Genomic DNA, 15,753 nt, shown 5'->3' with positions numbered 1-15,753 from the left:
TTCAAAGCGCTGACGATTTTAACATAGCGATGAGTTATCTGTCTGATGCGTAAATCCCGGCCAGCAGATAACCAGAAATATTCCAGCGTAATGATAATACAAGCTTGTACTCGTATATGAGCCAATTACAGAACTGAGTGTATTCGAAATACTGACGCAGCATTTTTACAAGATATTGTCTGCCGTTACTAGACAAGTAACATTTATACGCACTTCTAATAAGAGATTAAATTAAGACTTCCTTGCCCATCCCGCCGGCCTAGGCTACGATGAATTATTAATTAAGATTCCAATCAATAGTGACAGCCTGCAAGTAAATATTCGTGACGCAGTAATTTCAAATTTAATGGGCCATGTTACAAGGATCAGTGATTGGTTAGCGATGAAGCTATTAATATAATAACTACAGTGCAACCACATCATGAGCAACATGACGTCATAGGTAATTTCATTATAGCAGTCTATTGTGCGGGCTTTACTGTTCTGAACACATTCTTCCCTAGTCTACAGTTTGCCTTACTTGTGAATGTAACGAAGGATTCCACTTGCAGATACCTACCATATAATACAATTTGTGTGCTGGCTTAAAACTATCGGCGTTTGAATCTCTTCGTCCCCTTTCTCCTACATTTCTCCTTTACCTAATCCTTGGTTCAGAATAGAATAACACCTTCTAGACACCAGCTAGTCCGCTGGTCTTTCATTCTGGCGATCCGGGTTTGAACCCCGGCCAGGTCGAGATGGAATTTGTGGACAAAGCAGACGTTGCAGAGGATTTTTCTCGTATCCGTCTATCGTTGCGAATGAAAGCAGCGGCTGTGAGCCTATGATAGCCCGATGATACATTTTCCGAACAAAATAAATTCATCATCATCATCATCATCATCATCATCATCATCATCATCAATAACTTCAAGGTTTAGGCCGATGGCCTGTTCCGCCTCCAGAATTTTATCCGTCAAACTGGTCTCTCCAACGTCTCTTTGGTCTTCCCACTCGTCTTCTTCGTGTAGGTCTGTAACACCATGTTCTAAAAGGTATCCTGTCGTTGGGCATTCTTGTTATATGGTCGTACCAATTATTTCTATGTTTTTCAATTATAGTTATTATACTCTCGATATTCAGTTCTTGACGTATATCTTCATTTCTCTTATGGTCCTGTAGTCTAAATCTTGCTAGTGGCCTTAAGAGTCTCATCTCAGCGGCCTCAATTCTTCTCTGTTGGGCTCTAGTCAGAATCCACGTTTCTGAACCATATAACAATGTCGGAATTGCCAGTGTCTTGTAAAATTTGAGCACAGTTTGTCTGTTGACTTTAAGGGGATAGGCTGGTCAATTTTTTATGAATTTTCATGAAAAATACAATTATTTTTTTATATTTTATCTGGATACCCTAATTCTTTCTGTAAATTTTGATGTAACACTCAATTGTGTGCAATGACTTTTTACCCGTCAAATCAGCTGCTATATAAATGTCTGCACTGTGGTTGTGGTTCTATTCTGTGGGTGGCAGTGCTTCATTGTAGATTTTCCTATTTACTTGTTCAATCATCTTATCCTCTATTACAATTTTAGTTCTTACTGTACTATTTCCGCAGAAACCAAATACTTTAGTTTTCCTGTGTGATATTTTTAGATTGTAGTTATTAGCAACAATTCTCAACAAATGAACTGCTCTCTGTAGGTTGTCTTCAGAATCAGCCAACACCAACTGGTCGTCTGCGAAAAGTAAGTAATCTAAAATGATATTATCTATAAAAGAATGTGTTTTAAAATTGTTTTGCTATTCTCTTACGGCTTCGTCTAGGTACTAATTAAAAAGAGTAGATGATAAGGGACACCCTTGTCTGACCCCTTGGTTAACTTCTCGCAAGTTGGTGGTAATCTTGTTTTTATTCATTTTGATTTTTGTATTTTTGTACATACTTTGTATCACCCTTATTATATGCTCAGGAATTCCTTTATTTTTTAATATCATCCACAATTTTGTTCTGCTAATCATATCAAATGCTTTCTCAAAGTCTATGAAAGCCATATAAGGGAAAATATTAAATTCAACATATTTTCTATAATCTGCGTTATGGCGAAGATATTATGAATACATGAACAGTTTTTCCGGAACCCACTCTGTTCTTCTGCTAATAGCACTTCTGCAATTTTGTTTAGCCTTTGAGAGATAATCTTGGCATAAAAGAAATTCAAAATACGTCAATCTTCACGAAAAGATGACACTAGAATTAATAAGTCACCGTAAGCCTGTGTCTATACAATAACATTACGACATGCCACAGAAGGGCTCGCTGCGATCGCTCCACATATTAGCTGTGCAGTGTGCAGCGACTCAGCGAAGAATGAATTCAATTTATTCTCTTATGAAGTGTGTGTTTTGCAATGGTTGCATATTCTTTGCGTAAACGTGTACGTATTTTTACAACTTCTAGGTATACGGAAAAAGAAATCGTGTTGAAAAATAAGGAAAAACTTGCGACGTAAATTCTCTGACCGCCCAGTTGAGTCAGAATTAAGCAATATTAAATTCTGTAAATAGGTTTAATGAAACGGGTTCTGTGAACGACCGGAGAAGTCAACGACAACCCCTTGTGGTTTCCGGAGAAATATTGGAAGAAGTAGGTGCTGATTTGGTACCTAATCCTACAATGATAGTCTCTTACGAGGATGTTAATTATGTATGACACAAGATGGGCAAAACTTCCGGAGATTGAGTATTCCTAATAATATAACAGTGTGTGAGTTTCAACACGGCGAAGCGCGGATGCAAATACCGGCGGTAGCGTGGGGAGCCTTCCACTGATCGGTCGACAGAAACACTGGAAAAGTTAGCTGATACTCACTGTATATGCTCTTCAAGATCTTTTACAGCTCCTAACTTTTACCGCTACAGTTTTTGATATGCGTACTCCAAAAGTCTGTGCCCTCCAATAACATTCCAAAACTTTATTACTAAGCTTTGTATTTCATCTACGTCTGAGATGGAATATAGTTGCCTACTCTCATACTGTACCTGACGTCACAGCCCAGGGATACGCCCAGTCTAATACAACATAGGACCGCATCTTACTCACGCTCACTCTAGTTTGTGTTGAAGCCGGAACACGGTCATAGTGAGTGCTTTAAGTCAGTGAAATGTAAAAGTCGTATTATTTACTTAACGTAACATTTGTATCTGTGACGAGGTAAAATGTCGAAGACAGAAAGTTTGAAGTACGAAAGACTGGAGGACTTAATTCAGGAGTTCGGAGCCAATAATTTACATTACATGTAAGTTGTGCAAAGTAGATATAAAAGTTACAAGAAAACAGTGCATTGAAAGACACTGCAATACAAAATGTCATAGAAATATGGTTGAACGTAACTCAAAACATGCAGTACCATCAAACTTTGAGAGAAGAGTACGATAAGAAATCCATGTTTTGCAGGGATCTATGTGCCAAGATGGTCAATGCCAATATACCGCTTAATAAACTGAACAATAAACTTTAGAGAATTTCTAGAAAAGTACACGAAGGAACATATTCCAACTGAGCCCCAACTCCTTCAGCTTCACCCATACTTTATGCAGAAAAAATTTTTGTCACGCAGGTAGGCCCTGGCCAACTTCGGGCTGTTGCACCTTTAGATTATAAAGTCAGTAGTTGCTCTACTTTTATTTCAGGTTGGATGTACTCTACGAACATGCAGTAAGAACATGTTTGTCTGTCTCTTTCTCTGCTGCATCACCTGGGTTCCACCTACTATATAGACTATTTACCCGCAACTTGAGTCTTTTGGTAGCAGGAATACTAAGCTTATTTATTACGCTATATATGTACAGCTTAGTGTTAAAACTAGAATTCTAGGGGCCATATTCATAGACATTCTTAGCGCGGGCTTCCGGTGAATGATCAGCGAACTAACGTTTATCGTATTCATAAACCAGTGTTAGCGATATGATATGAATCCTGTACAAGTAATCAGTCGATAGCCGGGGATAGTTTAGCACGCTCGTAGCGCGGGCTAGCGAAATGTCTATGCATAGTACCCTAGATTTAATTAACCATGCGATCCACAATGCTAAGTTTCAAGAACAATTTAACTACGCCTACATATGATAAAGAGCTAACTAACTTTCAGAGAAGCGAGGCTAACATCAATTGGTACTTGGCTTGTTTTCTGCGGTTATTTCGACGTACGTGCAGGTTGGTCGTATTATACCGGAATTTAGATTTAAGTTCCCTGCTAGGCCGGCATGTTCAAAGCTTATCATGTAGGGCTTCAACTCAAACATTCATTTAAGCCGCCTACGTATTCCCCAGTGTGCAGGTATGGTTCATACTCAAGTGTAACAAGCGAATTTCACTGTACAGCTGCTTTAAAGTACAGGAGCAGTCTACAGAATCGTCAGACTGTTAATTGTCGAGTCACAGGAAATAATTGGCGACTTAAGTAAGCTTTAAACTTTATTACTTACACTCGGTAGCTTACTGCAGGGCTACTCCAGGCAAGCAGTTGTACTGTTGTGTCAAGGGACGATAATAAGTTTGTGTCTGTATTGGGTATACTAGGTGTTCATTTCAAAGTGTGTCATGGCGTCACTGTTGTTGGGTCACCGATTTGAAGCGAGTTTCAGCTTATATGTTAGAGAAGTTACCTATTATTTAAGGCGTTCTTCAATCTGAACTTGAGAATGTGTACGGTATAACTTGAACGTCGTAGCAACAGATGGCGGTCTGTACGGTCTGTGTGCTACCATAACCTCTTTCGAACTGTGTTTTGCGCCGGCAAGTCGTACGCAGGGTATTTGTTATCATCGGTCGCGTACGGTAACATTCCACAACACAAATCAAATGCTCCGTGTCCATGTTGACCTTCGAAGTTAATGTCAACAAATGCGTCTTAGCCCTCTCCCCATATCCAGACAGTAGGTATTTCCAAACAGTTCACATTCCTGCCACTACCGGCGTTACCGTACGTATCGGTACGTACTCTTCAGAATGAACGCCGTACTTGCTAGGCAACTTCTCTACCTCATAGCTTATACACCTCTCCGGAAATGTAGGAAAATTGAATTCTCTAGGCTCATCGGCTAGCCACATGACGGCATACAGCGAGCCATGACACATTTTGAACTGAACACTCAGTAGTTGTTAGTCCGTTTCAGCGTTGCAGTGTCTTGTCTTGCGATATCCTAAGCTTGCTGATTGAATATCACGAGAGTTCCGCTATGGGTACGTATAGCACCAGGTCAAAACACCTCTTCTCCCTAAACGAATGGACATTTTATTCTATTCCATAAGTAAAAAATGCACATACGCCTACTCAATGGCATGTTCCACACGTTCCAAAAGGATTGCTCAGAATTCACAATACTTTTCTCTTTAATAACTATTAATGCTATAGGAACATAGTAGTATAAATGTCGATAAATAAGTAATTTCATAAAGTTTGGTTGATATTTTACAAGTGCTCGATATGCGAACCTCTGGTCACACAGCACAAGTCATTTCCCTCGCTAAGGACAATCATATATATAATGCAACCCACTCTCCTTATCCTCCTTGTATTTCCCTTGTTCTCCTTGTATTTCCTGTGTTTTCCTTCTATTACATTTATTTTCCCTGCATTCCAATTGCTGTCCTTTTCCTCCCCTTGCTATCGTTATGTTCACCTTGTTCTCTTTTTATTTATCTTATCCTCCTTTTGGTTCCCTTGTTCTCCTTATCGTCCCCTTCTTCTGCTTGTTGTCCCCTTGTTCTCTTTTTATTTCCCTTTTCCCTAGTATTCACCTTGTTCTCTTTGTATTTATCTTATCCTCCTTTTGGTTCCCTTGTTCTCCTTATCGTCCCCTTGTTCTGCTTGTTGCCCATTTGTTCTCTTTTTAGTTCCCTTTTCCCTAGTATTCACCTTGTTCTCCTAGTAGTGCCCCTGTGTGATTGCATCCACAAGTAATTCTCCGTAAAGATATGCACTGTACTACAGCCATGAATCTACATACTGACACGGCCTAACCTATCCCTTTACCTTTATTATAGCAATAGTCAAATGTCCGGTCGAATGATTAGAGTGTCGCTTTCCACGCTGGAGATTAGCCAAAGTAGTGGACAATGTGGGTGCTGCGGAAAGTTCTCCCGGGGAACACAGTTGCCAATGCAAGCATAGTTAATTAATTCTCGATAATTCAAATCGCTCTTATTACTCGTATAGCAACGGAAGACTAGTGCACCGCACCGTTTTCCCCTAAGAGAGCATCTACAGCGAATCCATACGGCGTGCATCCAACGGAGCCAGTAACAAGTTTAATCCATGGATTTTGTCCTGAGGTCTCAGGATTGGTGTATGACTATTTATATGAATATTTTCCAGGAAAATGTGTTTATATCATCTTGAAAAAATGTTTCCTTGTTCCATTTATTCATAGTGTTTTGCCCAAGGGCATGTCTTTCACTGCTAACCCAGCATTCTCCAGTCTTCCGTATTTTCTGCCCTCCTCTTTCTCTCTTCATATGACCCATATATCTTAATGTCGTCTATCATCTGATATCTTCTTCTGCCACAAACTCTTCTCCCGTTCACCATTCCTTCCAGTGCATCTTTCACAAGACAGCTTCTTCTCAACCAGTGACCCAGCCAATTCTTTTCCCTCTTCCAGATCAGTTTCAACATCATTCTTTACTCATTCACTCTTTCCAACACAACTTCGTTTCTTATTCTGTCTGTCCATTTCACACGCTCCATCCTTCTCCATATCCACATTTCAAATGCTTCTAGTCTCTTCTCTTCACTTTGTCGTAATGTCCATGTTTCTGATCTATACAATGCTACACTCCATACAAAGCAGTTCACTAGTCTCTTCCTTAGTTCTTTCTCCAGACGTCCGCAGAAGATGCTTCTTTTTCTATTAAAAGCATCCTTTGCCATTGCTCTCTCCTTTTGACTTTTTGGCAGCAGCTCACGTTACTGCTTCGAGTACATCCCAAGTATTTGAAGCTGTCCACTTGCTCTACGGCCTCATTTAGAATTCGCAAGTTCACCTTATTTACTTTTCTTGCTATAGCCATGGTCTTCGTCTTGTTTGCATTTGTCTTCATCCCATACTGCTCCCAGCTATCATTTAGCTCCAGTAGCATATCCTGCAGTATCATCTCCTCTTCTGCTAGCAACGCCGTATAATCAGCAAATCTTACACACTTTATTCTTCTTCCTCCTACTATCAATCCTCCCATGTTCTGACAACAGTTCTTCCCTAAATCCTCCAAGTAGATGTTGAACAGGGTAGATGATAAAGGGCATCCTTGTCGTACTCCTCTCCCCATTTCACTTCCTTCTGACATTTTTTCTCCTATCCTGGCTTTGACTCGTTGTTTCATATAAAGCCTCCTCTCCTTACAATACATGCCAATTTTCTTTAGGATCCCCATCAGTTAATTGCAGAGTGGATACTCTGTCAAACGCCTTTTCTAAGTCCACATATACTACATGCAGTTCTTTATTCTTCTCTAGGTAACTTTCGTTGATTGTTCGTAGCAGTCCAATTGCATCTCTCGTATCTTTTCCCTTCCTGAAGCTAATTGCTCTTGTTCCAACTGTTGTTCCATCTTTGAATATAAACGTCGATTCAGTATTCGCAAAAGAATTTTCGCCCAGCGCGATATCAGGCTGATAGTCCTGAACTCGTTACATTTATTGGAATCATCTTTCTTCGGTACTGGAAGCAGCACTGTCTCCGTAAAATCTTCAGGCCAGTCTCCTTTTTCATATATTTCGTTGCATAATGATAAAATTCCTGCTTGTCTTCACCCAAGCATTTCACTCGTTCAATGGGAATTCCATCAACTCCTGTTGCTTTCCCATTCTTCATTTTCCTAAGCGTCTCCTGATACGACTGCTTCGTCTTTTATAGACCATCTCCTAGAACTGCAATCCAGTCGCCCATTAGGATTACGCATGCTCCTTTCTTCTTCTTCTTCTTCTTCTTCTTAACTATCTGTTCTATCCTGTCATACCTTTCTTCCATTAAAAGATACAATAAATGAGTTCATCCCTCGTCTTACCTCAATTCCAGTCACTCATTGGAAATGAAAAGTTTTGTGACATGTAACATGTTGTTACATGTAGTTAATATCCATTGAAAATATTATTTTCAGCCTATCAGGATAATTTATTTTATAGTTCATATTGAGCATTTGTTCAGATGAACCAATTTATCGTGTTGAATTGTTTTATTATCACATTCAAACGAACGTTTTCGTCTATGTGGTATCACCAGGTTTTTACATTTTTGCAATATCTAATTAACATTTGTGTAAGTTAAAATTAGTTAAAAATGAATGGAAATACACTTGAGTAAAAGTGTTGACTAATTTGATTACAATTGGTACATGGAAGTTCGTTTATTTCTGTTGACATTCCTCTCTAACCCCATATTATTCTGTGTGTTCCAAATGTGCGATCTGTAATGATATCAAATTGCGAATTATATCAAATGCAATTCTACGATCATGTTTGAATATCAATGGGAAGCGCCCCTATTAAAAATGTGATGATGCCATAAATACGAAAACATTGGTTTTTTAATATGCTAATAAAATAGCAATACGATAAGTAATATTAATTGAATAATTACAAACAAAGTATTACATTTATTAGGACTATTTCGTGAATAAAATAAAAATGTAAATAATATATCCCCAAAATTCGCTCATAACATGTTTATAATTGTATATTAACGAATACTTAATCTATTCAAACAATGTGAAGTTGAAATACTCGTAGATGAATATCGATTACTGCAATAAAGAAATTCGATGTTATTATTCAGTAATGCCAATTGCGAAAAGCGAAATACAGGTTTAACAATGTTAATTACATGTACTGCACTTTTCTCTTATTATTACCACATAAATACATTTTCATTATCTGCTGAAATCATAATTTAATTTAACAATAACAGTGGGGACAGCTGTATACCAATCCTTAAGTATTCACAGCGAAACATGTTGCTACACAGTGAAGCCATCTTTGTATAGATAGGCCTAATTAAAACACGAATTTTGTTACGCCATACGGAAGGCAGTTTGATCAAAGACCTTATTATTACTATGCAAGGTCTTTGGGTTTGATATGCGATGATGTTACATAAATTTCAACATCTGACTTTCTATTAATTGTTTAATTTCATTCACAAAATACAAATTTTATAGGCTACAATTATAGGTTAAGTTACTCGTGGGAGCAGGACCAATGTCAGCTGTACCTTATTTCGACCGTTACAATCAGTGCTACACGAAAATATTTTTTATAGATCGACAAACGTATTCTCGCTGTAGTGTGTAACGGAACTAAAGCTGCATCTACACAGTTCAATATTCCAATCGCGTATGCGTGCATTCTGGGAAGAATATTGAAAGAATCAAGTTTAAAAGATACGTTCAATTAAGATGCATGAAGATTTTGTGTCTACATGGTGCGCCATTTTGAACGTCGTCTTCACTGCGTAAATATATTAATTAATATTAAATATCAATCTTGCATTCATTGCTTTAAAGTTGAAAGAAAAGTTTAACCGTGTAGTTGGCAACGACTAAACAAAAGAACGACCATGCGATAAATTGATAGCGATAAATCTAGCTGCAAAAATGATCGCAAAGTGTGGCTGTGATTGGTTGGAATTCAAAATTTCATTACGCTTCATTGGTCGAAAATGGAATGACGTCATATAAACGAAATAGTCAGTACAAACCCATATATCAGAAAGAATATAAAAACTGTTTTAATTATGTTATATTAATTATGAAATTGGCCAGAAATCTGAAGTAAATTTTTACACTGTTTTAAGTTCCAATCATAATTACTTATTTTGATTGAAACTTGAATCGATATCAAAATTCGATTTTATCCGTTAACAAAATCCTCAACATAAATTGCAATATAGTAATCCGGAGGTCTAGGATTTGATCCAAAGTGCCTTTCTTGGCTTCCAAATTTTTTTCCGGGCAAATGCCGGTTAGATTAGTACAGTATCAATTACACAAAAAGCCATAACCCGCTTTCTATCCATCCTACAATCCTCAATCACCAGTCTTGGGCATGGTTCCGCGACGGACTAGCCATCTATAAGGAAAGTATTTCATTACAATGGCGAATGATACTACCATCTGTCGAAAGGCAAGACACATAGGAATCAAATCGCTGGCGAAAAATGTCCTGAGGCAGGGGAAGAAGCTATAGATTTGCACACCCAATGCTCGAGTTGGCCCATAACACAATCATCAGATTATAAACAGTATATTACGCTTAAATGAAGTTTAATCAGAATATAACAATATATCAGTCCTGATAGAAGGTAAATTAAATAAACTGGTTCTTAAATGTGCTTCTGCGTGTCTATGTAGAGGAAGACAAAAGCCCTTCTCCGTGCAGACCATTTGGGTTGGTCTTTCATACACATAATCCCTGAAAGATAGAGTGAGGTGGCATTCAGCGTATTCCGAATCTCACCGGACCGGTGGATAACAATGACGTCACGCTGCAGCGGAATAGGAACAAAACTGCTGGAAGGATCGATGGCTGTCATGGCGACTGTGTAAGATGTTATCTGTGCTACGCTAGCAAAATTTTGCGAAATTTCCGCACTGCCATCTCGTTCAAAGAAAAGAGATCATAAACAACTTATTTCTTGAACCGGTAGTAATAGCTGGTCCGTTGACATGTTCGCTCATAAGCCATTAACATATTGTTTTTACTTTGTGCTCATTACAAACAATACAGCAGAACTAAAGCAGAACACACCGCCATGACACAACAGTGCACTATGTCATTCGTCTGCTAATTCCGCCCTATACAAGAACCAATCAGATTCACTGATGGCGGCTGATGGAGACTGCCACCACCTCTGCAAGTTGATGACACCGGTGGAGCACCAATGACGTCATCGGTGGAATTCGGAACACCGTGATGCCATCGGATTGCTCACCGGTGAGATTCGGAATACGCTCTTTGGCTTCGGAAATACTGCAGAAATGACTCAGGCAGATTAATAACGGTCACCAGGTTCCACAGACAATTCCGACTAGTCACTTAGGCGGCCTACGAATGGCATCATAACCAATACGAGTCTCGCCAAAAGGCGTCCTTCTCCCAGTCACCGTTAGGCACTGGTAAGCGATAGAGAGCGTTTCACAGAGAAGCAGTAATCCGGCTTATCATATCAATCCGGGATCACCAAAGATCGTAGGCCTATACAGTATTTCAGTCTGACATATTTTTGACAACATGAAATGACGCGAAGTAAAGAAGAGAGTGAGATGAAGACGAAAATTTTCGTGAAATAACAAAGTGAAGTTCTTAAAACTAAGACATTGCCTCAGCGGGTTTTAAAATTACCTGTTACTACGGGGCGGTTAACTACTTAATTGTCCAGTAAGTGACACGACCTCCCTATTATTCCTCGTCAGTATGCCCCATTTGTATCAAGAGTAAGCATAATTACGTATTTGACCTTAGAAATGACCCAAACAGCAGCTCAAGTTCAGACATGTCTTGTGTACATGAAGGGTAGTTTGATAAAAGTGTTTTTACCCAGTTTGTAACTGTTTAATTACTTTCAGTTTGTTTACCGATTATGAGTGTGCGTGACAAGCAATGGTGGCTGATAATGCGCGTGTACTTTAGTGAAACAGTGGCATATAAGTGTCGCGTGTGTTCTAATATATCTCGCATAAGATTCGTGTTGTAAACATAGGAAGAGACGAATATTCAGAAGTAGACTTTAGGGCAGCGTTTCTCAAACTATGGTCCGCGGACCACCTGTGGTCCTCGGGATCTGTCCTTGTGGTCCTTCAGAATGGACAGAAGAAAAAATGAAATTCAAACGAATTGGATATGACACTATAGTTGAAAATCTCTGAGTTTGAAAATGACACATGTCATTGCCTTTCACTTTATCACCCTGTACCTACTGGCATTTTATTAAATGTATTACCCTACTCGTCTACAGACTTCACACTCTACACTCAGCAACAAAAGAGAGATTTAAAGCACAATGACGTGGTGTTTCTCGCCATCTTTTTCCTGCACATCAGTTGATGACATGTGGCTAAGTACATTGGCATATCTTTCAGATGTATTTTCAAAACTAATCGAACTAAATCTCTGTCTATAAGGTAATTCTTTGACTGTTCTCAATGCGCATGAGAAATTAGAGGGGTTCGAGAGAAAATTTGGTTTGTGGGTCAGTTGCGTAAAACAGAGGATTTGTCCACCATTTGCAGCCCTAGAATCTATTTTGGTTGAAAATTATTTCGTTATTGGAAAAGAATTATGAAGTGACATACTATGTTCGCATTTTCAAACTCTGAGGTCACAATTTCAGACTTATTTTCCAAGTAAATATGAGTTTTCATGGGTTCGTGATCCCTTTTATTGCGATATTAAAAATAACAAACTTTCATTGAGTGAAAGAGAACAGTTAATTGAACTCTCGAATGACACTGGACTTCAAATGAAATTCCAAGCGGAAGGTATGGTTAATCTGTGGACCTCGTCACAAGTGAAAAGAGAATATAGTGAACTGTACAATGGTGCTTTATAGATTATAATTCAGTTTGCTTCTACGTAACTGTGTGAGGAAACGGTTTACATCACTAACTCTAATAAAAATAAAGTACCGACATCGACTCAATGTATGTGACGATCTCCGACTTAAGCTTACCAGCATACACCCAAATATATAACAATTGTAGAAGAATCGGTAGGCTCATCCATCTCATTAATGTGAGCAGCGTACCAACATTTATTTATTTTGTTTAGTTAATAATTTAACGATTATCCAAACTCTAATGGCCTTGAATTATTAAAAAAAAACAAACATGAATTTTCTTCTAATAATATTAACTTAATTAATAATATAAAATTAATTTTAAAATACAATTATACTGGTATTAAAATATGCTACAAAAAAGATAAATTTTCTTTCGAAGGGAACAAGAGTAAAGTGGTCCGCGGAACTGCTCTGACTTAAAAAAGTGGTCCCCACTTCTAAAAAGTTTGAGAAACGCTGCTTTAGGGTATTCCACCGTGTTCTGCAATTACCATCTCCGAACGTTTTGAGGCAGTCGTTTGAAATAGCCAGACATAATGAATCCAATAGAATAGGTGACTCTTCAGGTCTTCTGATGGAACCTGTACGTTGTTACGAATGTCGAAAATGTTAACTTACAGTACACGATGAAATATCGAAGTCTACTTCTGAATATATTCACCGTGAGAGTCTGAAAACTCAACGGGCAAACTGTTTTCTTCTCACTGCACCAATGTGTGCATGGCCACTTAACGATCACAGTCTTTACATTTAGACGTTGTTGCCATCATCTACGATGACATTCAGCGACTGAGCATGTCACTCTTGTGGAGATAGACCTACTAAGCCAACATTTGCTAATGACGCAACCTTAGTAGAACTTCCCGAAAATACGGGGTGGGCCATTTAAGTTGATACTGTACAATATCTAAAAAACTAAGCGTTGTAGAAGTTGCTTGATATTAAGGGGGAAAGTAAATGCCATTTGTCGTGTTTTATTTGGAGGACGTTGTGGTGGTTATTCTAGGGTCAATTTAATTTTTTTTAAATAGGAACCTACATTTTTATATTGTTTTCTCATTCCTCATAAAAAACTAAACAACTTTTGTATGAAGCACTTTGCGACGGTATGGCATAGTTGCGCCCCAAAGAAACCAGGTAGCAGAATGGACATGGCATAGTTGCGCCCCGATGGACATAGTACACACGAAAGTGATTGTCATAATATAAACAAATTACTTACAAATATTACAGTGATAGCTGCATTGAAATCAGGTAGGCCTAGCATATGATCAATTTTACTATTTAAAATAACACTTTTTTTATCGATCACACACAATAAATGAACTGCATTTTTTGTTCGTACATCGATATCTTAACCCTACGGTACAGGGTTTCGAAAATTTAAACTTAGAACCATTGTAAATTATTAACGCTTTACCCTTTTCACTAAACTTAACATTCATTTCAAATTAACCTCACTATACGCCACACACGGTGTGAAAATCATTAATAAAATGTCAAAGACTGCTAAGCCCCCATATTCCAACGGCTCACTCATTTGAATATGTCAGTTAATAAAGTACTGCCAACTTCATGGTGTTCATTTTAACGGTAGGCTATTGATAATCACTGCATAAACAGTAGAAAAACAGTTAATAAAGTACTGCCAACTTCATGGTGTCCATTTTAACGGTAGGCTATCGATAATCACTGCATAAACAGTAGAAAAACGGTTAATAAAATATTGCCAACTTCATGGTGTTCATTTTAACGGTATCGATAATGAATATTAAATCGCATAAGAAATCAATAAGATTGGTTGATTACGAGGCTCGAGTTTCCGTAGTGTCTTTTTCTCTATCTATTTCATCGGGGCGCAACTATGCCATCCCTTTTTCTCTACCTGATGGGAACGGGGCGCAACTATGCTCACAAAACAGGGACCCTTTTTTATCTGCTGCATTTTATCTGACCGTGGGGCGCAACTATGCCCTGCCCCTTCGCGATTGTTGTTACACCAAAGTAAATAACAACAACAATTATGAATGGCTGTGTACGAAGAGCGCAATGAATGATTGGACCCATTCGAAACATTCCAGCATCACAGTAGGCAAGGAGGCAATGAGACATTGTGTCCATTGTTTTTTTAACCATTTGTGGCCAATTTAAGTTGATACTGTCCAATATCTCCAAAACTAAGCATTGTAGAAAGAAATGTCTTGAATAAAAGTTGCTTGATATTATGGAGGAAAGTCAATCCCATTTGTCGTGTTTTATTTGGAGAACGTTTGGATGGTCATTTGAGGGTCAAGGTACGTTTTTTAAATGGGAACCAATATTTTTTATTTTGTTTTCTTATTCCTCATCACAAAATAAACAGATTTTGTAAAACTATTTTGTAGAACATAGTTCTTTCACTCGTACATACAATTAAACATTGATGAAAGGTAGGTACACAGAGTATCACCACTGTACGGGTATTGTGCAGTATTATTTCATAAGCATCGTACCTTAGCGTAATAAATATTCAAAATGATGCCCTTCTACCGCAATGGATTTTCCAACTCTGTGAAATTAAACATAACGTAAGCGTTAACTTAACGTTACAATAAAATCAAGAAGTTATACCATCATTCACGATGGGAACATAAACATAACAGCAAACATACTTGGTAACCATGGAAACATAACAACGACGCCATTTCCTCATATTCTATCGAAAACGTTATTGAAGGTATATTAACAATTCAGTATGATACATGAGAGTAATCTCGTTTACATAGATAACTAATGTTCGTTTTGTTATAAGTAAATAAAATTACGTATGGAACTTGAGTGTGACATGGATATTTTGTACTTGATTAATTTTCCACTCGTGCAAAAGAACCCTACTTTACTCACAAGTTTCATAAAAACCATTTGCGTCAGTTTTGAGTTCGAATTATTTTTACCTATTATGTTGCACAAGATAATGGATACCGACCTTCATATTAGATCCATGTTATATAAATCCTTGGTCGTTGTATGGGTGGAAGAGAAGTTAAATGAAATGTTTTAATAAGAAATACCACATAAAAGAATGAAGGTTTACGTGAGCAAGCATTATTTACATGTGAATAATTTCATATGAGGCAATCTTCCTGAATAACAATATATAATATACAGCAATATATAAA

Source organism: Periplaneta americana, chromosome 12 (genome assembly GCF_040183065.1).
Source record: "Periplaneta americana isolate PAMFEO1 chromosome 12, P.americana_PAMFEO1_priV1, whole genome shotgun sequence".
Classification (NCBI taxonomy): Eukaryota; Metazoa; Arthropoda; class Insecta; order Blattodea; family Blattidae; genus Periplaneta; species Periplaneta americana.
This window is presented reverse-complemented; position numbering follows the sequence as displayed.